Source organism: Capsicum annuum, chromosome 5 (assembly GCF_002878395.1).
Source record: "Capsicum annuum cultivar UCD-10X-F1 chromosome 5, UCD10Xv1.1, whole genome shotgun sequence".
NCBI classification, from domain to species: domain Eukaryota; kingdom Viridiplantae; phylum Streptophyta; class Magnoliopsida; order Solanales; family Solanaceae; genus Capsicum; species Capsicum annuum.
Window position 1 is genome coordinate 29,860,390 of NC_061115.1, and position 26,061 is coordinate 29,886,450.

The 26,061-nt window shown below is 27.6% G+C and overlaps 2 long non-coding RNA genes across 13 annotated transcripts; both read left to right on the top strand.

Annotated features, from left to right (window-relative positions):
• The first annotated feature begins 5,291 nt into the window (after nt 1–5,291).
• LOC107870552 lies at nt 5,292–12,016 on the top strand. Of its 12 annotated transcripts, XR_007055497.1 has the most exons (10): nt 5,314–5,592; nt 5,681–5,812; nt 5,912–6,048; nt 6,984–7,043; nt 7,700–7,930; nt 8,098–8,555; nt 8,633–8,759; nt 8,866–9,108; nt 11,365–11,484; nt 11,568–12,016. It is a non-coding gene; the product is annotated as an uncharacterized LOC107870552 (long non-coding RNA). The 12 variants fall into 12 exon arrangements; XR_001674183.2 differs by having other exon boundaries at nt 5,315–5,812; XR_001674179.2 differs by having other exon boundaries at nt 5,292–5,812; nt 6,984–7,930.
• Nucleotides 12,017–12,909: 893 nt separating this feature from the next.
• Nucleotides 12,910–25,082, top strand: LOC107872382. Its single transcript, XR_001674800.2, has 3 exons — nt 12,910–13,229; nt 24,723–24,788; nt 24,869–25,082. It is a non-coding gene; the product is annotated as an uncharacterized LOC107872382 (long non-coding RNA).
• Nucleotides 25,083–26,061: the final 979 nt, after the last annotated feature.

A 26,061-nucleotide genomic window follows, 5' to 3' on the forward strand; every position in this document is an offset into this window, starting at 1 on the left:
AAAATTTAAATAAACTTGACTGAATTTTTAAACTAATTTGGTTGTTTTATAAATGACCAAATTTCTACCATTCTCAATCCTTTAAAAATTGCATGACCCAGACCCAATAGCACAATAACATCAGCAATCCAATCTAACTCCTAGCCGCCTGACTTGTTGACAGACCCATTCTCTTTCCCCTTTTACCTTGCCCGTATAACAAACCAACAACAACACCCAGCGGCCCGACAATCGACAACAATAAATTGGCCCACCACCCCTCTGTTCTTCAACCACCGTATCAGCATTAAAACAACAATATCAACAGTTGCATTAATGTTAACCATCCATAACAATAGACATGGCAACAACTCCAGCAATACCCGCCAAACATACCGGCGATATACGATGACCCTACAAACCCGATTCCAAATCCAACGCAAACCCAGCGATACACAAATAGTATGATTCCACCTTATCCTATCCTTATATCTTACCTCAAATTCAAAGTTCCATTTCAGAGTTTCCCAAAATGCACCTCAAAGGCCCTTATCCCACATTGATGCTTCCTTCAAAATCCCATTCTAAAACCCCCTATAATACTCATTTAATTCCACTGTTTAGGAGGTTAGAGATGGTCATATAGCTAAGAACCCCAAAAGTAAGGGATTTTCGCTTAAAGAAAGGTGATTTTGATGCCAAGAAATTCGATAAGACTCATTTGAGATCGAATTTCTAGGTTAAGAATCCAATTTCATTCCTATAGTGGTAGATAAATTCCGACGAAGCACATAGTCCGATTTGCTACCCCCAAAAATATAAACATGTTTCTCTTTTAGTTTTCTTTTGTTGTAATTATTTCTTTATTAGCATTGTAGCGATGATGTTGATGGGATTAATTGTTGTAGAAGATTCATAGGTTTTATGATGAAGTTTGTAGTTGATATGTTGAGTTGGTGTTCCTGTTTTGGCGTCCTATTTCAAATGCATTGAAACACATTATTTCATCCTCATTATTGTTTGTTCTTAGCTTTTTTGCTTTCAATTGTTTCTAGCTGATGTATTTGCTTTAATTTCACTTAAATGAATAGGTGCTTTTAAAGGACTCAAACGCTATTATTCCATTAGCTTTAGCAAAGCTAACAAATAATTGAAAAAAAAGGGAATTTCATTTAGCTTTTGCACCAAATCAGTATTACTGGAAGTTAATTCTCGTCTCCTCATTACTTCAATATTGTCTTTTGTTTGTTATCATGGATGAGTATGTTGAAATATTATAATTTCTAGGATTGTTTGGTGCTTTCTACATTGTTCGATTGAAGCCAACGGTGATAGTGCTAAGGCATTTATTCCTTTCAGTAGTGAGGTTTAAAGTAATTTTATTTGACGGATTTATGAATTACGTGTGGTCAAGTTTTCTCTTAGCTTAATATCAATGGGAGAATTGCCAAATATTAAAAATCAAATTTCTTGGTTTCATTTAATTTTATCCTCTTACTATCCTATGAATCTATTTTACCTTTGTGTTCATATCCTTATGTATTTCAAATTGATTAGAAGTAAGTAGCAGTGTCTCAAAGATCATGTTCTTTACCCTTACTCTTGTGAATATGGAATTTTTGGGAATACTTAATATTTTTTATCCATTGTTGAATCATAACGTATCTACTATTTTTGCTTCTTCCCAACTTTTTATTATCTTTGAACTAAATGGTTCGGGTAATTTATAAAAATATAATTTTCTTATTTCTTTACTTTCTTCTATACTATATGCTCCTTTATAATAATATTCAGTTATACAAGTTGTAAAAATAGGACTAACCAGAGATATGATCATACCAGAAGATATTACACAGCAACCGGAGATACCCAGAATTGAGATACCCGATTTCTACGCAAATAAACGACTTATTGGACTAGCTACGATTATCCAAGAACTAGCAAATAATTATACTAATGGAAACCCAATATGAAGCTATTATTCGAGAGATCATCAAATGATTTACTCAAATTCAAAATAGCTACGACAAGCAGATATGGAAGATGTGAGACAATGAATAATGACATTACTCAACCCAGAAAAACAATCTACCGCAAGAGCAATTAAAACAGGATTTATTTCAGACGGACTACTGACAAGATATTGTAAAATAATTGGACACAAATATCCAGATCACCAATGTTCAAGATGTAATGGAGAAGATAACATTATTCCAGAAGTACATCTAGAATAAAAATCAAGAAGACAAAATGTCAGCTGGAAAGATAAGATAAGAAGTAATAATGGAGATATAGAAGATACGACAACATCAACGGAGACAAGATATTGAATTCATTGTATAGATTTTTAGTCTTTACGAATTGTAATTATTGCCTATGTAGACTTTTCTAGACTTAACTTTTCTAGACTTGTAGAAATTTTTTAAGGCTATAAAGACTTTAGACTTTTTAGGGTACTAGCCTAGGTACTAGCTTTTTTGACTTATAGGTTAGCATTTAAAAAACGTGTAAAGATGCTTGTAAAGTTTTTTCGTTCTATAAATAAAGGAAACTGAAGGCATTGCAAGGCAAGCCAAAGTAGGATGGTTATTGACTATAGAAATTTAAATGCAAAAACTATAACATATAATTATCCAATACCAAATAAGATATTAAAAATAAGGCAAATACAAGGATATAATTATTTTAGCAAATTCGATTGTAAATCAGGATTTTACCATTTAAAGTTAGAAGAAGAATCTATCTAATGAATTTATTTCATAAGTTAGTTAATCGCCTATATCCACACCCCCCTCCAAATGGTATCAGAGCCCAGTAATTTAAAAAGTAGAGCAGTGAGATATATGTTAGATATGTTAGAATTTACCTATGTTTATTGAATTAATTATGAGAAGACCATTGAAAAATAGAGAAACTTTTAGAAAAATTAAAGATTCTTTAATTAGTAATTATTCAGAATATATAAGTCTAAACAAAACAAAAGAAAATCCACAAAGATTAGCCTACCTAATTACCTTATTATCTAGTATTGAAGCGAAATTAATAATCCATTTAAAATCTAGAAGAATAAGACACATACCACCTAATTATGATAAAATTAGATTTAGATACCTACCAAGATATTATAAATAAGGTTTAAATGAATAAAGTGCAAAAATACAAAGAATTAAAACAAATTATTTCTGAAAAACGTAAAGAAGTAAAAATAAGAATAGAAAGATTACATTATAATATATTTGCTGGATTTAGTGAAAATTCAATAAATACACAAAAAGATGAAATATCAAAATTAGAATCACAAATAGACAGTTTAGAATATATACATCAACATGAACTATTCACAATAAAATGAACAAAGAAGAATTTATAATAGATGAAAAAATATATGAAAATCATGAAGGATTAAAAATTAAAATAGTATTTTCTAATCTAGGAAGAAGATATAAGAAAATAGGTGAACATTTATATCTAATGTTAGAAAAAGAAGAATTAAAATTAGAAGATAAATTGACAGCAATGGTAAGAATAGAAAGAGAAAATGAAGAAATAGATAGGAAAAAGGAAATAGAAAAAATAAAACAACAAACTACGGAAGAAATATGAAAAATAGAAGAAACTAAAATAGTAGGATTACTGAATTAGAAAAAGAACTACAGATGTTAAAATATTTGTATGAACAAAGACAAAAAGAAAAAGAACAAAAAGATAGAGAACAAAAATTACTAAACGAGATAAATCAATTTAAGGAAAAATTGGAAATAAGAAACAAAGAATTAGAAATAAATAATATAGGCGTTGAAGAGACAGATAATTATGATTCAGAAGATAGTGAAACATATACAGAAATATTAACAAATACAAAAAATTTAGAAATCAATGAAAAACAAAAAGAAATTAATGAGGAAAACTTAGAAAGTACCCACACAGAAATAAATATTCTTGATAAAAAAGAAGATGAAAATATAATATCTAAAACAGCAGAAATAAGAAAACCTATATATTATAAGAGTAAGTTTAAAAATTATAATGGATATGACAAATGGACACCAAAACAAATAGTTAATAAAAATTATAACTTTTTAAACCTAGACTGTGTAATAGATACAGAAAAAACAATACAATAATGGATAGGATATATGATAAAACAATTATTAGATAATAATATAAACATAACAGATGTACCAGAATACATAGAAAGAACACTAATAGGATCAGTAAAATTATGGTTATCAAATTTAACTGAAAATAGCAAGAAAGTATTAAGAACTAATAAACCTATAGAAGGAATATTATCAACAACAACTAAACTAACACCTATAGAATTATTAAAAAAATATGAAACAGCTATAAAAGATGAATTTGGTAGTATGACAACAATAGAAGAAGAACAAGATGAAGAAAAAGATACAAATAGGAATTTAATGTTAAAATTAGCAATATTTAATATGTGTTATATAGATGAATATACTTGCGTATTTAAAGAATATTATTATAAAGGAGCATATAGTATAGAAGAAAGTAAAGAAATAAGAAAATTATATTTTAATAAATTATCCGAACCATTTAGTTCAAAGATAATAAAAAGTTAGGAAGAAGCAAAAATAGCAGATACGTTAGGAGCAAGAATAAAATTTTTACAACAATGGTATAGAAACTTATGTGAAGAATATAGGGAAGGATTAAAAATGAAAAAAATATTAATAAAAAATTTAGCATGTTGCAAAAATAAAATAGCACCTAATTTGGATGTGAAGAAAGATATTAGAAGAAAAGAAAAAGACATAAGAAATATAAGAAATATAAAAAATCAAAATATAAATATAAGAAACCGAGAAAAAAATATTATGTAAAAAATTATAAATACAAAAGATCATATAGAAAGAAGAAATCTATAAAAGAATGTATTTGTTATAATTGTGGAAAGATAGGTCATTTAGCTAGAAATTATAAATTACCTAAAAATTCAAAAATTAAACAAATATCAGAAATAAAAATAAATAATACAAAATATATGCAGATAGATTATATAGATTATGAATTAGAAAGTGAGGATAGTATATATAAAATTTCAGAAAACGAAACAGATACTGAAATAGATAGTGAACTAGATGAATCAAATGACTGAAGAAGATATAAAAATAATAACAAAGGAAGAATATTTAAATGATGAAGGAACAAAATAAAAAATAATATTTGACAGTAATATATTTGATAAAATAAAAGGAAAAGAATTAGATTTAAGTGCTATATAATTTTCTTCTTGTGCTGTATTTAAAAGTATTAGATATTTTTTTTCATTTATTTTTCCTGTTGTGCAATATTGCTTATTGAATTCATTTCATAACTTGTTCTTTTTTACGAGCTTGATGATTCTTAAATATGATTTAGAATTTTGTTGCTCCAAACAGGTAAGATTTTGAATTCTAGATTTAGTAAAGGTAAGTATAGCGGGATGTGGTAGGTGTATGGCACACGATTGAATCCTCGTTATACCAAATCTGGTATTTAAATGGACAAGGATAAGTGAATGGAAAATTTGGTAAAGCTAAGTATGCCGTGGGATGTGTGGTAGGCATTACGCCAGAAGATTGAATCCTCGTTATACCAAATCTGGTATTTAATAGTTCAGTGCAATTTTTTTGGTAGTGAAAGTAGGCAAAGTGCTTGTGTAAAGTCTGTATTTGTTAATTTGGGTCAACAGAACTGTAGCTTGATTTCTCTTCAGCTGGCATGTCAAAAAATTCTCTAAGATGGAGTGTCCCTGAGGCATTGATTACTGCTGAAATTGTAACTTGTATCTGAATACTTTTTTCTGCAATCTGAACTACAGTAGGTACTATAGTAGATTTTTTTTTTTTTTTTTTGTTATTATTGATTTTATTAGTACTTGTCTGCTTGTCTCATAAGTAGAAGATGCTTATGTTTATTGCAGGGTGAACCAGAACCATTTAAGTCATATACTCAGATATCCTGTCCCTTACAAAGTATCAGGAAGTAGTTCTCCTTTGTGGTACTCAATCAAGAGAACTTCTACATATATTATCGTTTTATCAACATACTCTGCAACTTGTAAGCCAACATCCACTTACTCAGTTATGCATTATATATATAAAAAAAACAATGAATTTAAGTCGTTGAGGGTTTATTGGAACCAGTCTCTCTACCTGTCAAGGTAGGGTAAAGTCTCCATACACTCTACCCTGGCCCTCCCCAAACACCACTTGAGGGATTATACTGATTATTTTGTTGTTGTTGAGTATTTCGTATCTTGAGTGGGGGTCTATCGGAAACAGCCTTTCTACTTTTTTAGAGGTAGAGGTATGGACTGTGTACATCTTACCCTCCCCAGACCTCACTATGTGGGAATACACTGGGTTTATTGTTGTTGTTGATGATGATGATGATGATGATGATGTTACTAATATATATTCTTGATCACTCCAGAAACAACATTACAATGTGGGTTATTTGTAGTAGAAAAGGTCATACTTGTGCGTCCATTTTTTGAGATATTTTCAGCATGTAAATCATTTTAAGCAGCAGTACTACTAACATTTTCCTTTGCTTAATTCTCAGTAGCTTTGTTGTGGTTATTAAGTTGAACTCTTGCCTTTTTATTGGGATTTTGGGTTGTGGGATTACTAGAATTAACAGTAAAATTATGGGGTCGGGGGTGCTGATTCTTGACTCCAGAATCAGCATTACAATCTTTGGGATCTTTGCTAATAAACTGAAAATTAAAGTGAGAATTCATACCTATTTTATGCTAGTTTGTTGTCTTGTGTTGCTGCTGATTTTCGGATGTTGCTGTAGTGTTTTTTGAAGAGAATTTGACCTGTAAATCTATTGCTGAGGTACTTGCTCCCTCAGATTCTTATTCTGCTGATTGTGTTGCTGTTGTTGATGATTGTGTTTTCTACCCCTTCTTTTTTTCATTTGCCAGTTTTCTTGTCCAGGTATTTATTGCCTTTCTTGTTGTTGATCATGTTTCTTTTGTTCTGCAGGTGCTGCTTTTTCAACTTCTTCATTGGACTCAATATTGTTGTTAATATTCGGTTGCTTTTGTAATTGCACCCTCTTCTCGGCTTCTTCCATCTCCTTTTTCCTTTTTATCTTATCATCTCTTTGCTTAATCGAGCATGCCATGATAGTATGACCTTAATATGTTTACAATAGTCAGGTACCTCTTAGTCATACTTCCTCTATTCTTTTTATAAGTTACTAGATCAAGATAAAAACATCTAGATCAAGCTGTCCATGGTACAACAACTACGAATATCACTACAGTAGATTGGAACTTGTATCTGAATACTCTTTTCTGGAATCTGAACTACAGTAGATACTACAGCTTGAGTGGTAAGTTTTGTCTAATAGATATATGAATAAAGGTGCTTCGTAATCATATGTCAGCATGCCACCAGGACTATTTAGAGTGCTCAGTAATATACAGAAAACATCTACCAAGCTAGAGTTAGATGATGTGTAAGCCATTTGGACTAATATGGAGTAGTTGTATGGCTTAATAAAGTAGAGTTTATTATATCAAAGTATTGGTCAAGTTAAATGGGTACAACAGGTTCCAATGGTTGCATTATTTTGTGAGAAGTTTAGTGAAAAACATATTTACTTTGGATGGCCTTTGAATCTAGAATCTATATATTATGTAAGCTATCAAAATTACCGAAACCATCTAAACTTCTCTTAGGTTAAAATTCAACAGGTCCAAAGAAAGAAGTATAAACAATAAGTACCATAGGTGAGAAATTCCTTTGAAGATACGACGCAGAAAATTTCTTGTATCTAGTCATCCCTAAAGGAGTTTGCCGTTGATCTTCTTTGTATATAAGATGTTGATAGTGAAGGTGACTTTGGCACGCTTTGGTTGAGTGGCCTGTGATGCACTAGCAGAGGTTGCAACCACTGAACTGTTGTATTGTTTCTGAAAATTCACGTAAGTCTATGATATTATATGATCACATATAGTACATAAGTCTATGATATTATATCATATAAGTCTATTTTCCATATGAATTGTTCTATAGTTTATGTGTGATGGCATGGGCATATTTCTGAGTGTTGTCTGTTTTGTTCAATTTGGTTGTTCTTTTTTTTTTCAAGTGGTTAATAAAGAAAATCAATGGCATCAAAAGGTCATGGTAATGGATGGCGTAATAAAGGTAAGAAAGGACCTGATAATATTCCCGCAGGTCAATATACAACACCACCACCACTACCTGTTACCACAACTCTTCAACCATCTACTACAAATATTCTTCCTCCTCCAAGGGAAACTATTTCATTACCAAATGTATTTTTCATGCCCCCACCGCCCCACCAGTTCCAGCCCTTTTCTCCCCATAATAGTCTGCATAGTAGCTCTTCATTTGTACCTTCGACATCATCCACACCTAGTCTTTCTGGATTGAGAATTGAAGGTCCTAACACATCAACATCTCCATCCATTGATAGTGCTAAAGAGTCTAATGCTAAGAAGCTGCTTCCCAGATTCTGAAATTTAAAGAGGTAGCAGAATATGACGGCAACGGGAGGCTAATTATCGTCCCTGATGGAAATGGGTAAGTAACCCTTATGTTTTTTTCGTAATTTTTAAAATTTTTAAAAGCTAAGATAATTTAATATAATTTTATTGTAGGTTCATTTCCGCATATAGCGCCGGACATATGGTTATAGAAGCAATTAAACCATTTTCTACGGAGCCGTAGGGTAGTTGGAACGAGATTCAACTCGACATCAGAATTCTTATGAGGAAACAGTTTGTGGTATAATCAAAATCAAAGAATTTACTATTTCAGTATGCTATCAATGATGAATTTACCTTTGTATCCACCAACTCATTTCATGACTTTATATTAAACTATTTTGCAGTCAAAGTGTGCATGGAATTCTTGTCATGAAAATGAAATACAACGTATTTTTAAGTTGAAAGCAGCTCTATGGATCACAGAACACTTGTATGAGGCTCAAAGTAACTTGGAAAACCTGGTTGGCTGGATGTTGATGTGTGGGTAAAGTTTTTAGAAAAATGGGATACTTCTGAATATAGGGCGAGGAGGGAACGGGCAAAGGCAAATAGAGCGTCTCAAATGGGTGGCTCGTTGCACACTGAAGGTTCGATGAGTTTCGCTACCCACCGATGAAATATTAGCTTAAATTTCGGATTTGTTCGATTCAGTTCAATGTTCTAATCAGTACTAATCTCTTGCCAAATATATATGCTTTTGTTGCACTGTATATGGTTGATTGGTGTCTAGATTGATCTTGCCAAATATATATGTCCGCGGGTACCTGGTTTAGAATCTTTCTCAGTAGAGTTCAACTTAATCTTCTAAAGCAGAAGGTCGCATCAATTCTTAAATTTCAAGCTTGGAGTTCAAAACATCTTCTCACTTCCAAGCTTGAAGGATAGTGTTAATGTTAGTGATGTCGAGGTCAGCTACATTAGAGGGTAATTATGTAATTAAGTGTATTAGTCATGAGTTCAAGAAGTTAGTTAAAGTAGTTAAAAGAGGAGTTAGTTAATGTTATTATGTAGTCGATTAACTGTGAAGTATATAAATACACATCTTGTACATTTTTGCCGAGAAGGGCATTCTATGGCCAAAGTTCAACATTTTAAACATCATATGATTAAAAGACATCATAATACCCATCATGTGGTGTGATAAATGTGGCAACTCCACAGGTACTTATTTCACATGGATACTCTACACTTCTCTTACCTTCAGCTTCAGTTTATTGATTTATTTGTATAGTCATCTGATGGAATCTTATTAAATGGTATTAATTTGGCCAGCGAAGTCATGCAAATCTCTTAGTATCTGTATCGTTCTCCCTTGTGGTGTTGAATATTGAACACTTGTAAATTCCAAGTGAACAAATCAAAAGCCAAATGGATCAATTGTGCTATTACTGCTTCTAAGTGTATGATTCTAGCATTATGTCGATAAATATCTACTTTTAAAAACTAACGGCTCTTGTACCTTTTCCTTTTCATTGATGTCTTTTGTCTTAAATATAATGGAGTCATTATTTCCTGCATTTGCAGAATGTTTCTTATCTGGTGTCTAGACAAAATGTTGTATTATGAGCTTTTGTCATGTCAATCCTGGACCTGGTATCTAGATAGGCTTCTTAGAACAATTCTTTGAAGTTAACCTGGCTCTAGAAGACGTGCAGATATATTTTCTTGGCTGTTTTCACTTAGGCAGTTCTTCTCCTATTTCTTAAATATAGTTTCTGACAGTGAATGTTGCGTTCACTCTCTGTAATCAAAGTTGGTAAGTTTTAAGACAATAAGGTCTTAACGTAGCAGTTAAATTGCGCCCTGTCTGCCTTGATATTCCTCTTGTAGTTCCTGAGAGAACCATCGGTATTTGAGACTTTGTATTGATATGTCCATGAGAGACTACCTTCTGGTGCTCTTACATGGCTATCTATTATACTCAACATGATGATTAAGAGACATCATAATACCCATCATGTACGTGAGAATAAATGTGGCAAGGGATTGATAAATATGTACTTTATATTGGTATGTGAATGTCCATGAGAGACTATCCGCTGGTGTTCTTACATGACTATCTATTATACTCTGTAGTTCACTCTTCATTGCAACGTCACATCTAGAATTTACGGTTGTTGCGGTTGTTGTAGCTAGGCAGAACTAGACTTTTTTTACTTCTATTTCAAGATTTGTGATTGTGATTATGATTCTGGTAATCTGTGTCAAAGTTGAGATTTTTACATTGATTTTAACTGATTATTTGTTATGGTGTATGATCTGTCACTACAATATGTGACTGTTGTAATGATGTCTACATGCATTTGGAGGTGCCTATGAAACTATGCCATCCGTTTCAAAAATAATGACTTAAAATGGGGTGGAAAAAAAAACAAAATAAAGTAGTTTCCCTCTCATGTACACTGCACTTCCTGTTAACTCTTAGGATTAGAGGAACTAAATCTGTCACTACCCTTGAAATGAAAAAGAGAGAAAATCTTCTTATGTTTTAGTATTTGATTCAAATGTGTTTCCAATGTATCCTGTAATCCACTCAGAGAAAATATAGATTAGAGCCAAGGGAAGTCTTTGTAGAAGGAAACAAGTTCTATGGTAGCATTCAAATACTTCCCCAGAATGTTTTCTTTTCTGTTAATAAGTGGCTCCCTTACTCCAGTAACAATATTTCATAACTTAGCTCAAAATATATGTACTTTTCCAGGATATAGCAAAGTTGTACCCAAAGGGAATTGTGATTGTGTGTGGTAGGCTGCTAGAGGGAACAAATGAAACTTTTCAATTTGTGGTGTTTGAGAAACCAGTTAGTTCATGCTTGCATTATCTCTTTTTCTAAAATTTTGCAGGAATATGAAAATGGGGAAAAAGAGCCCAATTTTCTTGAGGTCTACAAAGAGATGCATAGGAAGAAAAAGAAGGACGGTACAAGAGGAGATTGGGTCGAAATGCGTGCTAAAGATGCATATGTAAGATAATAACGTTTACATACATTGTTTTATTATTACTCAACTTTACTTGTTTACATATTGATAAATAATTTTTCTTTCAGGAAGAATTTCAAAAAAGCATAGAAGATTAGAGTTAAACCCAACCTACTTCAGAGGATGGTACCATGGTCCAACCATCACCTACAGATATAATTAATATGTGGACAGCTGTGGTAGGTAATCCAAAGAAAGGTAAAACCTACGGGACAGGGGTTTTCCAATCTTCAAGTAGTCCTTCGTTGTTTCCCAATTCCTCTTCTACTTTGCAAAGTATGGAAGAAATGGAAACAATGAAAAAGCAATTTGTGGAATTGACACAGTAATGTGCAGCTAACGATGCTAAGTTTGCTAAATTTGAGGAGTTGGTTAAGAAGCGCATGCCTCAAGTATTTCATGATGAGGAAGAGAGTGAACCTGATGATAATTAGATTGTAGTTATTGTTCTTGTTTTTTGTTGTGACATTTAAATGTTTAAACTATTTGATTTGATGTTTGTTTTAGATGTTTTAAAGTGGTTGTATTTATAAATTTTTGTCGTGTTTGATCCTACTATGAAAAATACATTAGTTATGTTGTTTATAATCTGAGAGCATTGTAAGCTAATGAAAGATTTAATTATATAATTAGTGGGTGAATATTTTTATTAAAATTCTGACTAAAGTAGTCAGAAGAATAATTATTTATTAATGTTCCGACTACAGTAGTCGGAATGATTATTTTATTAAATAATTTTTTTATTAGTTTCTGACCACAGTAATAGGAAAGAATATTTATTTATTAAAATTCTGATTAAAGTAGTTGAAATAATAATTATTAAATAATATATATTAAGTTTTCAACTACAGTAGTCGGAATAATTATAATTGTTAAATAATTATTTATTAACTTTTTGACTACAGTAGTATGATTAATTATAATTATTAAATAATTATTTATTAATTTTCGACTACAGTGGTTGAAATAATTATAATTATTAAATAATTATTTATTAATTTTTCGACTACAGTAGTCAGAATAATTATAATTATTAAATAATTATTTATTAAATTTTTGACTACCGCAGTTGGACTATTTATAATTATTAAATAATTATTTATTAAATTTCTGACTAGAGTTGTCAGAATATTTATAATTATTAAATAAATATTTATTAAATTTTCGACTAGAGTAATCGGAATATTTATAATTATTAGTAAATAAATATTTATTAAATTTTTTACTACGTTTCCGACTATAGTAGTCGGAAATTTCTGACTACAGTAGTCGAAAATATTTTTCTGATAAGCTATATTCCGACTACCATGAAACAGTCGGAAAGTAATCGAAATTACCTTATTTTTCGATCATATTCCGACTACATCAATTGTCGGAAAAATGATGTTTTCTAGTAGTGTATAATGGACGTGGTCTTGGTAAACAAAATTTAGGTAGAGGTCAAAGTCAGTACTCTTCTCACCCTAGTTTTTCTAACCAATAGACTGGTTTTCAACCAAATTTTGCCCCTCCTCTCTCTGGGTGATGGTATTCATGGGCGAACCCTTTTTCTATCGGATAAACAATGCCAAATTTGCTTCTACTTTAGTCACACCACTTTGGCGTATAGGAACCTTTTCAATCATTCCTACGTTCCCAATTTGCTACCAAAAATCATTTACTGCTATGGCCTTGGAGGAAGTACAATCACCAACATGGTATCTTAATTTTGGTGCTTCTGCGCATATGAGGTGATAAACCAAAATTTAACTTAATTAACTTCAGTTGCTAGTATGTTTTTATTTTTCTGTTATATGTTAATGTGATAAACATAAAAGTAGGGGAGGGCTAGGTATAATAAACAAAAATTTAAACTTGGCTGATTTCATCCTTCCTTAGCTAGTCAGCTATTTAAATTTTGCTTCTTGAAGCTATGGCTGATGATTTCTGGTCCTTTCAACTATCCCTTTTCAATTATGTGACATCATTCAAATTTCGGAAGTCAAACTTTAAGTTGTAATCATGAATTTAGACTTGAAATTTTAAATTATTCGACATATAATATCACGACCCAAAACGAAGGTCATGATGGCCTTATCGCGGCGTACCTTGACAAGTAAATTCATCACCCAAACTGATACAAAAAAAAAGAAAAAACAGAAATATCCCACGGTAAGGCTTCTAGAATGAAGTCGAACCATATAAGTAATCATTACAATGCAAAAAAGAATTTATCCATAATTCTAATCATGTCCAAAATCAGGTGTCAATGGTGTAAGAACTACTAATACAATTCAAAAGTCAAATACATCAAAAAAATAACCACAAAGGAATGATATCTGTCTCCAAATACTAATAAAGACATAACTACTATAAAAAGATAGAGGTGAACTTCAAACGCATGAATATCCAACCGCTACCTTGGAAGCTCCAACAATCGTCCGAGTCAAGCAAGCTGAGGCGCACTCTAGCTAGGACCTGCACCGAAAGAGCGCAGCAGGCATGAGTACGGTCCACTTGTACTCAGCAGGTATCATAGGCCGACCAAGCAAAGTAGTAAATAAAGCATACAAAATATACACTTAAGGCACGTCACCTGCAATCAGAAAATGTCCCACAATGGTAGTCTACACCGCTTGCACTAACAGTTTTAATATATCTCACATATAATGCAATATCACACCAAGATAGAACAAAAGTATGTATTATATCACATATAAAGAAGAACAAGGGGGAACATGCATATACAAGATCATCAAATACAAGTAAAAAAAGATACGATAAATACATAGATAACAAGTCAATATGGCAATACAACACAACATAACACAATAAAGTAAGTGCAATGTATATGATGATGATGATGATGATGATGATGCACGAGGTCGTCGCACAGCCTCCGAGATCGTCGCATAATCCCCTTATATACCTACGGAGGCAAGCCTCCCAATGCAGGACCCATGAGGGGTTCATCAACCCGTATACAATCCACATATCTCATATCTCCTTTCCGTCACATCCCTCGAAAAAGGTTTTATAAGGTGTTACAATATCTCCTCCCCGACACATCCCTCGGGGAGGGTTTTAAAAAGGTGTTGTCAATGTTTTTCAGATGTTGTCACGGTAGTATCAATATTTCATGATATGAGGATGTAATGCTCACAACCGATTACAATGAGTATTTTCACAGCCAACCACATGATATATTTCCACAACTAACCATATGATATATTTTCACAACCAACCACAATAATATATTTTTACAACCACGTGAGTCAATATCCACTCATTATTTCTGTTTTATCCACGAATTTCCACATGTCTCATATATCAATAAAGTATGAATTAATCACAATACACCAATGGTACCATATTAAGCATCTTAACAACACAATATAATTATTCACATGTATTCAAGGCTATTAATATCACATAGGACCTTACACGGTCACACATATCACATAATAACTCAATTTCGATAATTACATCACATATAGGCCCCACACGGGCACAACACATAAATAGTCATTTTTCATGATTAGTTCCTACCCTTAACATGTATTTTGTATCATCGTTTACTACTCAGTCCAGTCTGAAAGAGTTAAGCCATAACCTACCTCAAAAGTCAAAATCAATCCGCTAAACTTCGAACCCATGATCTTACTTTTCACGAACAATATTGAACTCCACTAAAAATATCAAATATAAAATCTGCGCGTCAAAACAAAAATCAACGATACCCATATTGACTACTTTTGATTCAGGTTTAAAATGGACCCCCGAAACGAGTTTTTGGAAAAGAAGAGCAAAATCAAAACTTTACTTCAAAAACATGTTTTTCATATTTTTAGAAACCTACAGCTGAAAATCCAAGTTAAATCGAGTCAAAAATGAGGTTCAAATCAAAGAAAAAATATTTTTTGAGCTTTATCGGGTAAAATCTTTGAAATCCGGATTAAAATTAAGAATTGGAGTTGTTTTAAAATTTAAATTGATGAAAAACTAGTAATTATAAAATAAAAATATTATTCAAGTGAAAATGAGTTAAAATGGGGTTTAAAATCAAGCCCTAAGATTTTTGGGATTTTGAGAAATTAATTAAGAAATTACTAAGAAAAGAGTGAATTCTTACCTTAAATCCATAATAAAATCAAGAAATAGTTGTTAATCTAGCTTCTTAAGCTCTCACAAACTTTACGTTTAAGCTCTCACACTATTTTAGGGTTTAACCCTCAAAAGGTAAGATGAAAAATGAGCAAAATGAGCCCCAAAAGTTGCTTAAATAGTGCAGAAAATCTGAACTAAAACAGAAAAAAGCTACTGTTTTTTTCAATTTTGTCCAATCCGGACTTCTATGGGTATCCGGGATTCATTCGGAGTTCGATATATGCAAACGAACTATGCAACCATACTAAATTCGACGTTCCGAATGCGTTGGAGAAGTCGAATTTTCAAAAAAATATCATTTTCACAAAGTTGATCCTTGAACTCGAAATCACAATTTTTTAAGCCGAGGGTCGAAATGATATTTAAAAGCCATAAAATTATACCAAACATGCTAACACCCTAAAATCGATATTTCGGATCTGTTGACAAAGTCGATTTTTCATCCGAGGTTGTATCGACCAAATGTGGGTCCCACACTCATATTTCCAATTTTTTAACTTTCCGACTAATAGGTCGAAATGAACTCGGGTGCACTAGGACCCGAACCAAAGGTCTACCTAGCCTAAAGCAATATTCTGAAGCTGCTGGCGCAATCAGTTCAGCCATCCATCGCACGGATCAAAAGATAACCGCATAAGTCTAAAATAAAGCTCTCGAAGCCATCAAAAACCACAATATCGCATAAATGGTACCAAAATGCATCAAAAATCATGTCAATCACTCCCACGCCCCAGAAATACTATAATGCCACTACGGGGAGGGGTAAAATAGTCAAATCACATAAAATCACAAATTTCACATATTTCATCAAATTTTTAGATTGTTACATATAATTTATATGCTAGTCACATTTGGCCCGTGCTAAGCCCGGACCCAAAATTAATATTAAATTTTATATTTGCAAACTTTTTTTATCTTATTGCTATTCTTGTTTTAAATTTTTATTTTAATTTTCTTACAGGTAGTTCGAACATATCTCAATATTTCTAATATTAATCAAATTATTTTTTTAAAATTGAAAGAATATTTTTTTCTCGGAGTTTATTTTAGATGTTCGTTTTAGTTTCAAACACATGCATGCACCAACACTATTTCCCTTTTTATTTTAGTGGTAATTTTGGAGATTAAAGTCTTAAATGATCCAAATCTAGTTTTATCTTATTCAAATTAACTTCATCATTTTTTTCTCAGTTCTTTTTCATTAAGTTTTTCCTAATTAAACTTATATTAATTAACTCATTTATTACAAAAAAAAATATATATTCAAAGTAATATAATAAATATTTAATACTGTAAATTATTTTAGGATAACATCAATAAAGTTAACTTATAAATAATGATAGAATTTAATTTAAATAATTAAAAGACTTGATTCAACAAAATACTTTTGTAGATGTTTCATTCTGCTGGTCCATTTTAACAAATTAAGCGAGTATTATAGTGTATTTTTTTATCTATATTATTCTTAATATTAAATAACTATATAAGTAATCGTAATTAAATTTACGATTTTAAAGCATCATTGATAAAATTAGTTCACTAAAATACATTTTTAATCAAAAAAAAAAATACTTCAACCATTCCTAAATAAGTGCTCCTTTTGGTTTGGGCACACCCTTTAATAAACTTTTCACTTCTAAAAAATTAAAAACTACCTTACCAACTCACTCTAAATTAAATTTCATCTCTTTTCAAATTTACATTGATTATTATATTTAAACTCAGAGGTATATTAAAAATATTATGATCAAACTACTCTTAAAAATTTAAATGTATATTTATTTAGGAACAAAATCACAACCAAAAAACACCCATAAAGAAATGGACTAAATAAGAATTGTAGTAGGATATGAATGTAAATGGTGAAGGAGCAAGAAAACATAACAAAAATCATGTAAAATATCAATAGGATACACCAATTAAAAATATCCACTTAGAAATGAATTAAAAAGAAAAATAATGCAAAATGAGAATAGGCTACCTATATCAATTTGTACCAACACAAAAAATTTAATATTATTATATTCATTGTGAGGACTACCAAATTTGGCCATCCTCACTTATATATAATAGTAATATAAAAACTATGTAAAAACATTATAACTCACAATAATTAATAACATAGTATTAATTATATCTATAATCTATATCTATAATTTATATCTACATCTATAATATATTAAAAGTGTGAAAGATCTTAGAAATATTATTTGAACTTTTTACCTTCATTAAAAGAAATTATTTTATTCAAAATCGTCTTTATACTATTTTTCTTAATGTTATTTGAAATTTTTATCCTTCATTAAAAGAAACCACTTAATACAAAATCGTCTTTTTACTATTTTCTTTAAATTAATTAAAATTTCCATAAGGAATAAGGTACAAAACGAATCCGCTAAACATGGAAAACTGATAGTACTAAACAAAATACATGTATGCACGCCAAATATGAAAAACTAATACTAAACAAAATACAAATATACTAAAATATCATGGAAATTTTAAGGAAAAGGAGTACTAATAGAAAGAAAAATCATACAATTCTATTTAAGTAATATTTTGATCAAACTTCACACAAAAATATGATTTCTTCTACAAATATGTGGCTTTTTCTACTTCTAGGGATTCTTCTTGTTTTGATTTTCATTCAAGTTATTTTCTTGCTTTTACTATCATCATCCTTTGTGTCTTTCTTTATTTCTTTATCGAAAAATGGAGCAAATCTTGCTTTCCTTTTTTTTTTTTCTCTATAACATTGTACCATCTTAAGTCAATGTTGGTATGTACTCCTTCATCAACAATCAATCAACTATATTTTACGAAAATAGTAGTTCTCTTTTTGGTCGCCGCAAGTATATATTTTACAAAAATAGTAGTTCTCTTTCTGGTTGCCGCAAGTTTTACTTTTTCTACAGGTATTCATTATTTATTGTTTATATTGACAATATGTAGCACTATTCAAGTTACAAAGGTTAAAATAAAATATCATGATTTCTTAATAAAATATAGGATTTTAATGCACTTTTGGCAAAACATATTGGGTGATTAACTTCAACTTCTCTTAATTTATGATCATCTTTTCATAGTGTGTTAGTTTTGCTACGAAAAATGAACACATAATTGTGGATTCAGATTTGCCTTCTTTTGAGTTTTTCCCTGATTTACTGCTTTCCTCAAGTGACCTTGCGTTATATATTGAACAGTTGATTCTCTTACTTAGGTTCTTGTTTTTTCCACGTTTAGGAGTCATTTTGGTTAGGCTTAAATTTTCTATTATAATTAGGATTATCTTTCTTAACGGATTAGGCTCTTGAAGGTAGGATTTCGTGATCAATAATTAAAAAATAAAGGCAAAAATAACAAAATATTACGAAAAGAACATGTTTTGTTTGTCCTTTAAGTTCAAAACCTTGAAGAAGGATGGAAAAACAAAAACAAAAAAAAACAAAAAAACTTAAAGATGAGATAATCTATATCTATATATAAATAAAAGCAAAATTCAAAGCAAGACAAGAAGCCACATGCTAGCACAAGAATAAGTGTAAGTGATAATTTTAAGACAAAGTTAAAAAGTATGTAATAAAAAAATTTATTTGAAAGATTAAGTATTTGAATTTGAAATAAATTATCTCTTTTTTTTAAAAAAATATATTATCTTAATAATAAAAATTCATAATTGAAGAGTCCTTATAGGCTCTTACTATTTTAAAGTTATATCTTATAAAATTTTAATATTATATATATAGTTTATTCACATAATCTATATATATATATATATATATATATATATATATATATATAGATATATATATATATATATAAAAGCAAAACATAAGCTAGACAAGATACCATGTGTCAAGCTATTAAAATAGTCATGTGGAAATTTTTAAGGCAATATTAAAAAATATTTTAAGACAATTAAAAATACTGTAATAACAATTTTAAATTAAAAAATTAAGTATTTGAATTTGAATAAATTATCCTTTTACAAACAAAATTTTCATTATCTTAAAAATAGAAACTAATAATTAAAGAGTTCTAATAGATATATACTATTTCAAACTTATCTCATATAAAATTTATATATTATAAAATAAATTTAAATATAATTTATTTACATATTGGGGAATTTATATCTATAATAATAATTAGTTGTAGTAGTGTTGGCAATTGTATAGTACGTACATAGTATGTAGAACAACAACAACAACAATAATGATAATAATAATAATAATAATAATAATAATAATAATAATAATAATAATAATAAAACAAAAATAGCAATAGTAGTACATACGTAAATGGTAAATAATATGATTTGATTTCAAATAATTTTTAATTTAAATAAAATATTAGAAGATAAATATGCATTATATTTAAAAAATTAAAGATATTGAAGAACTTATCTTCTTTCAATAAATTGAAATATTATTTGAATTTGAATGAAAGTTGAAATGGAATGAAATTCTACTTCTTAATCTATTTGAATTTGAAGTACATTATCCTTTTAAAAAATATTTTTATATAATGTGGTTTGATTTCAAATAATTCTTTTAATTCAAATATAATATTATAATATAAATATGCATTGTATTTAAAAAATTAAAGAATTATTTTTAGTGGTAGTAGGGAATCTATATCTATAATAATAATAATAATAATAGTACGTACATTAGTACCGTTGGCAATTGTAGTAATAGTACGTCCATAGTATGTAGCACAATAATAATAATAATAATAATGTCTGTCCGTCTGTCTGTCCGTCTGTCTAATATTTTAAATGATTTAAAATATTTAAATTTGAAAATACATTATTCTTTAATTGTAAAAAGATTTCATAAGCTTAAAAGTAGAAAGAACTTTTACTCTTTCATGTTTATCTCTTTAAAAATTCAAATAAATGTTATAAAACTATCTAAATAAAATTTATGTAAATATTAAATAAAATATAAAAATATAATAATAATATTAATAATAAATAATAGTAGTAAAATTAGATGTAGAAGTGTGTAATAATAATAATAATCTATATACATATAAAAGCAAAACTAAAAGCAAGACAAGATGACACGTGGCAAGATATTAAAAAGCCATGTGGCAATTCTTAGGACATAACAAAATAATGTTGTAATAATAATGTATTAAAAGATTTAATATATTTAAATTTAAAAATATATTATTCTTTATTTGAAAAAAGATTTCATTAGCTTAAAAGTAGAAACTCATGGTCAAAGAGTTTTGAATGAACTTTTACTCTTTCATGTTTATCTCTTTAAAAATTTAAATAAATTTATAAATTAAATAAAAGCAACAGAGTCATAGCCTATGTACAAAAGGGGATGGGAAGAGATATGGTGAGTATATTAAACTTTAATTTTAAATTAAAATAAATTAAATAAATAATATTCAAAAATATTATTAATAAATTTTCAAAAATATTATCAATAAATTTAGATGCTTTAGGAATTGTAAAAATAATAACAATAATAATAATAATAATGACATATATCACAAGAAAACAAATATTTATGACTATTATATAAAAAATTGGGAAGCTGATATGAAGCCACGTGTCATTTTTTAGGACAAGTTTAATAGTATTGTAATAATATTTTTATAATTATTTAAATTTTAAAATACATTGTCCTTTTAAATAAATATTATTAATTAGTTTTAAAATAGAAACCCACAATGAAAGGGCTTTAAATGAACTCTTATATTTCATAAACTTATCTATATCAAATATAATGATACATATATTATTAGTTTTATTATTATTATTATTATTATTATTTATAAATATAAGTAATATAATATTTGTGGTATGTATCTAAAACTTTTTCTTACTTGTAATTATTTTAAATTTTTAAATATAAATTAAAATTTAATAATTAAATACAACGTATATATCTATTTGAAATACCTTTATATATCTAAGTTTTTAATTTATTTTTATAAAAATAAAAAAATTAACAAACAAAAGAAAGAAAGAAAGAAAGAAAAGAAAGGAAAGGAAAGAAAACAAAAGAAAATTAAGAAGAAAAAACGTGGAAAAAAGAAAAGGTAAAGTATTAAAAGACAATTAAGACTAATAAATTATTAATTTTAAATTAAAATAATTATAAAATAAAATTACATATTAGAAAAAGTTAGTTATCACATTAGAGAGTTCTAATTGGACTCTTATCAAGTTTTGAATTTGAAATATATTATCCTTTTAATAAAAAAAATTTCATTATCTTAAAAATAAAAGCCTATAACTGAAGAGTTCTAATAGATATTTGTTATTTCAAACTTATCTTTTTAAAATTTAAATTTTATAAACTAAATTTAAATATAATTTATTTACATATTAATGAAAGATGAAAATGTTATTAAATTATTTTCTTCTTCTTCTTCTTTGAAAAAAATTATTAAATAAAATTACATATTAGAAACAATTAGTTATCACATTAGAAATTTATTAGACTCTTCTCAAGTTTTGAATTGAAAGATTATGTATTTGAATTTGAAATGCATTATTCTTTTAATAAAAAAAATTATTATCTTAAAAATAGAAACTCATAATTGAAGAGTTCTAATAGACATTTGCTATTTCAAACTTATCTCTTTAAAATTTAAATGTTATAAAATATATTTAAATATAATTTATTTACATATTAATGAAAGATGAAAATTTTATTAAATTATTATTATTATTATTATTATTATTAATAATAATAATAATAATAATAATAGTATCAAAAGATAATTGAGACTAATAAATTATTGATTTTAAATTTAAAAAATTACAGAATTAGATTACATACTAGAAATAGTTAGTTATCACATTAGATAGTTCTAATTGAACTCTTAAAAAGTTTTGAATTGAAAGATTAAGTATTTGAATTTGAAATGCATTATCCTTTTAATAAAAAAATCATTATCTTAAAAATAGAAATCCAGAATTGAAGAGTTCTAATAGATATTTGCTCTCTCAAACTTATCTCTTTAAAATTTAAATGCTATAAAATATATTTAACTATAATTTATTTACATATTAATGAAACACAAAATTTTATTAAAATATTATTATTATTATTAATAGTAATAATAATAATAATAATAATATCAAAAGATAATTAAGAATAATAAATTATTAATTTTAAATTAAAAAAATTACAAAATAAAATTACATACTAGAAATAGTTAGTTATCACATTAAAGAGTTCTAATTGGACTCTTATCAAGTTTTAACAAAAAAAATTTCATTATTTTAAAAATAAAAAATTTGTTATTTTAAATTTATCTCTCTGAAACTAAGAATTCATAATTAAAGAGTCATAAATAAGCTCTAACTATGTCATAATCATAATAATAAATAATATATACGTAAATTAAGTAGAAGTAAAAATAATATTACACACGTGTAGGGATGGTAATGGGGCAGTATATGTTTTAAGCTACGTGGGGCGGGTTAAAGTATTTTTTTTTTAAAACGGTGTGGTGCGGTTCGGGTATATGCGGGTTTAAATTAAAAAAATACCGGAATTAAAAATATTAGATATTATATATACTTAAACTAAAAATAATATGATACTTAAATCTTTTTAAGGTAATATAATTTAATATGTTGGAATTAAAAATATTATTTTAATATTATCCGTGCATCGCACGGGTACGTATACTAGTATATATAAAAGCAAAACTAAAAGCAAGACAAGAAGCCACGTGTCAGCACAGGAATAAGTCTAAGTGATAAGTTTAAGACAAATTTAAAAAGCATGTAATAAAAAAATTTATTTGAAAGATTAAGTATTTGAAACACATTATCTCTTTTTTTTTAAAAAATATTATCTTAATAATAAAAAATCATAATTGAAGAGTCCTTATAGGCTCTTACTATTTTAAAAAGCTGTATCTTATAAAATTTAAATATTATATATATAGTTTATTCACATAATAATAATAATAATAATAATAATAATAATAATAATATTTTTTGAATGTGTCTTATACAAAATGAGTAGTGTGTTTCATTAAGAATAAAATAAATTTGCATTTTTTAAAATTTGAATTGATACGGATATCTCTCAACTATATCAATCTCATTTTAGTTTAAGATAAAAAAATTTCAAACTCAAAAGTGTAAGATATAAGATAATTATGATATTTTAAGATCCTATCTTTTTTAACAAATTAATATCACAATAAGTAAGAAAAGAAAATTTTATGTCTTCAAAATTAGTAAAACAATAAGATAATTTTACAAAACAATCAAATTATAAAATAATTTATTTTAATTTTTTTATGTAAAATAAATTTATTTATCAATAATAATGATAAAAAGTTTATTTAATCTTTGTGTTTTTTTCTTTAATTTGTATCTTCATTAGAAAGGAAAAAGAAAAGAAGACAAAAACATAAGAAAAGTAATTAAAAAGAAAAAAATAAAGACTCTTATTTGAAAAAAATAGTAAAATTTACGTCTTTTTTAAAGAAATAGTAAATACACGCTTTTTGAAGAAAAAAAATTTAGATAAACTATCTTCCTGATTTTTAGCAATAAAATACACATTGTTTTCTCTTTTTGACTTCATTTGCAAGTTAGTTGTTTGATTGTGAGTTCCCTTAAATAATTGTTCCTTTTTTATCTACTATTTAGTTATCCAACTTTAAATAAACTTAAAATTTTCAAAACAAAATTATTAGATGTCTATTCTATTAATTTTCAAGATTTGTTATTTCCATAAAATGAAGATTGGTGAAGTTTTCAAATTCAAAAATACATTTAGAAAAAGACTTATTATTTTGATCAAACATAAAAATAAAAATAATTATTAAAAGATAAGGATTTAAAATAACAACCATAAAAGCAATAATAATAATAATAATAATAATAATAATAATAATAATAATAATAATAATATAGAAGAATTATATATATTTTTGTTACAGATATATCTACCATGAATAGAAAAATTATTGGTAATTCTCATCAGATTCTTTTATTTAACTATAAATATATATTGTTCATGGTCGATTTATTTTAAAATTATTTTATCGTTGGTTAATATTATATTTATCTTTTGAAATAGATGTACCTACTATGAATGAAAAAATAATATGTAATGCTCATCAGATTTCTCTGAATAATTACAAAGGTATGTTCTCGTACTTGATTTAATTTTATAATTATTTTATTATTTTTTGTGATTAATATTATATTTATCTTTTGTCACAGATGTATGTAAGAAAAATGAAGTTTCCACAAATCTTATGCAGTTAAATTTCTCCAAAATGCGAAATGAATATTTAAGAAATTAACAAGTACTATCGAGAATAGAAAGATACAAAGGAGATTTATCAGACCATTTGTATAAAGAATGAATCGAAACATATTTGTATATGCACAAATATTATCATTTTTATTTATCTTAATACATTTTTCTCTATCACATTTACATATCTATTCTCTACTAAGAAAGTTATAAAATAAATTTATATGCATCTAATTATTGCAACTGATTTATTCCTTTCATGATTTTACTTGCAAATATACATTTATATATAAAAATATTTACTGATTCTATTTGTCATTTAATTTTTTAAAAATAATACAACTAAAATTCTGATAAACAACAAGTCAAATGAATAATAAAATTCAATATTAACAATCGAATAATTTTAGATAGTGAACAATGCAATTAAAAAAATTATAGGACAATCTTTTGATAATTATATGATTCATTATTTTTTGTCATATGATACGATTATGGGACTGTGTGGGAAGAAGAGATTGAGAGGATTGAAGAGGGGGAGATGGCGCACTAGCGCCGAAGGAAGAGTACATTGTTCAATTAATTAATTGAACTATGTAATTTTTTGAATGTTTTATTACAAATTAAATTTAATAATTCTTAATTAATTTAAAATATATTTATGTGCTACAACAAAAATTAATTTATTCTTTTAAATTAATAAATAATAGTTCTAATAATTTATTTTTAAAATATCCCGCACATTGCGCGGGTACTTATATTAGTATTATAAAAAGGAGAGGACAAAGCCTCCACATTAAGCCAAGTGGCAACCTATGAATAAGCCACTTGGTAGTTTAGGACAAAGAATAGTTAAATTAATTATTAGTTACTATTTTAAAATATCAATTTAAAAATACAAATAAAATTATGATAAAGTCTTTTTTTTTAAATACCAACTTTAATTTTATTTTCTTTAACAAACGAAAGATCACATATTTTGCATTGAAAGGTGATAATTTTCTTTAGTGGATAGTGAACCCAGTGTAAATATTTATTTTGAAAAGATAAACCTTGTCTTTAAACATGCTTCATTTTCCTTTATATCTGTTTTGTTTTACCTTTATAATTTCAGTTGATCCATAATTATTTTTAATATTATTTTTTTATATTTGAT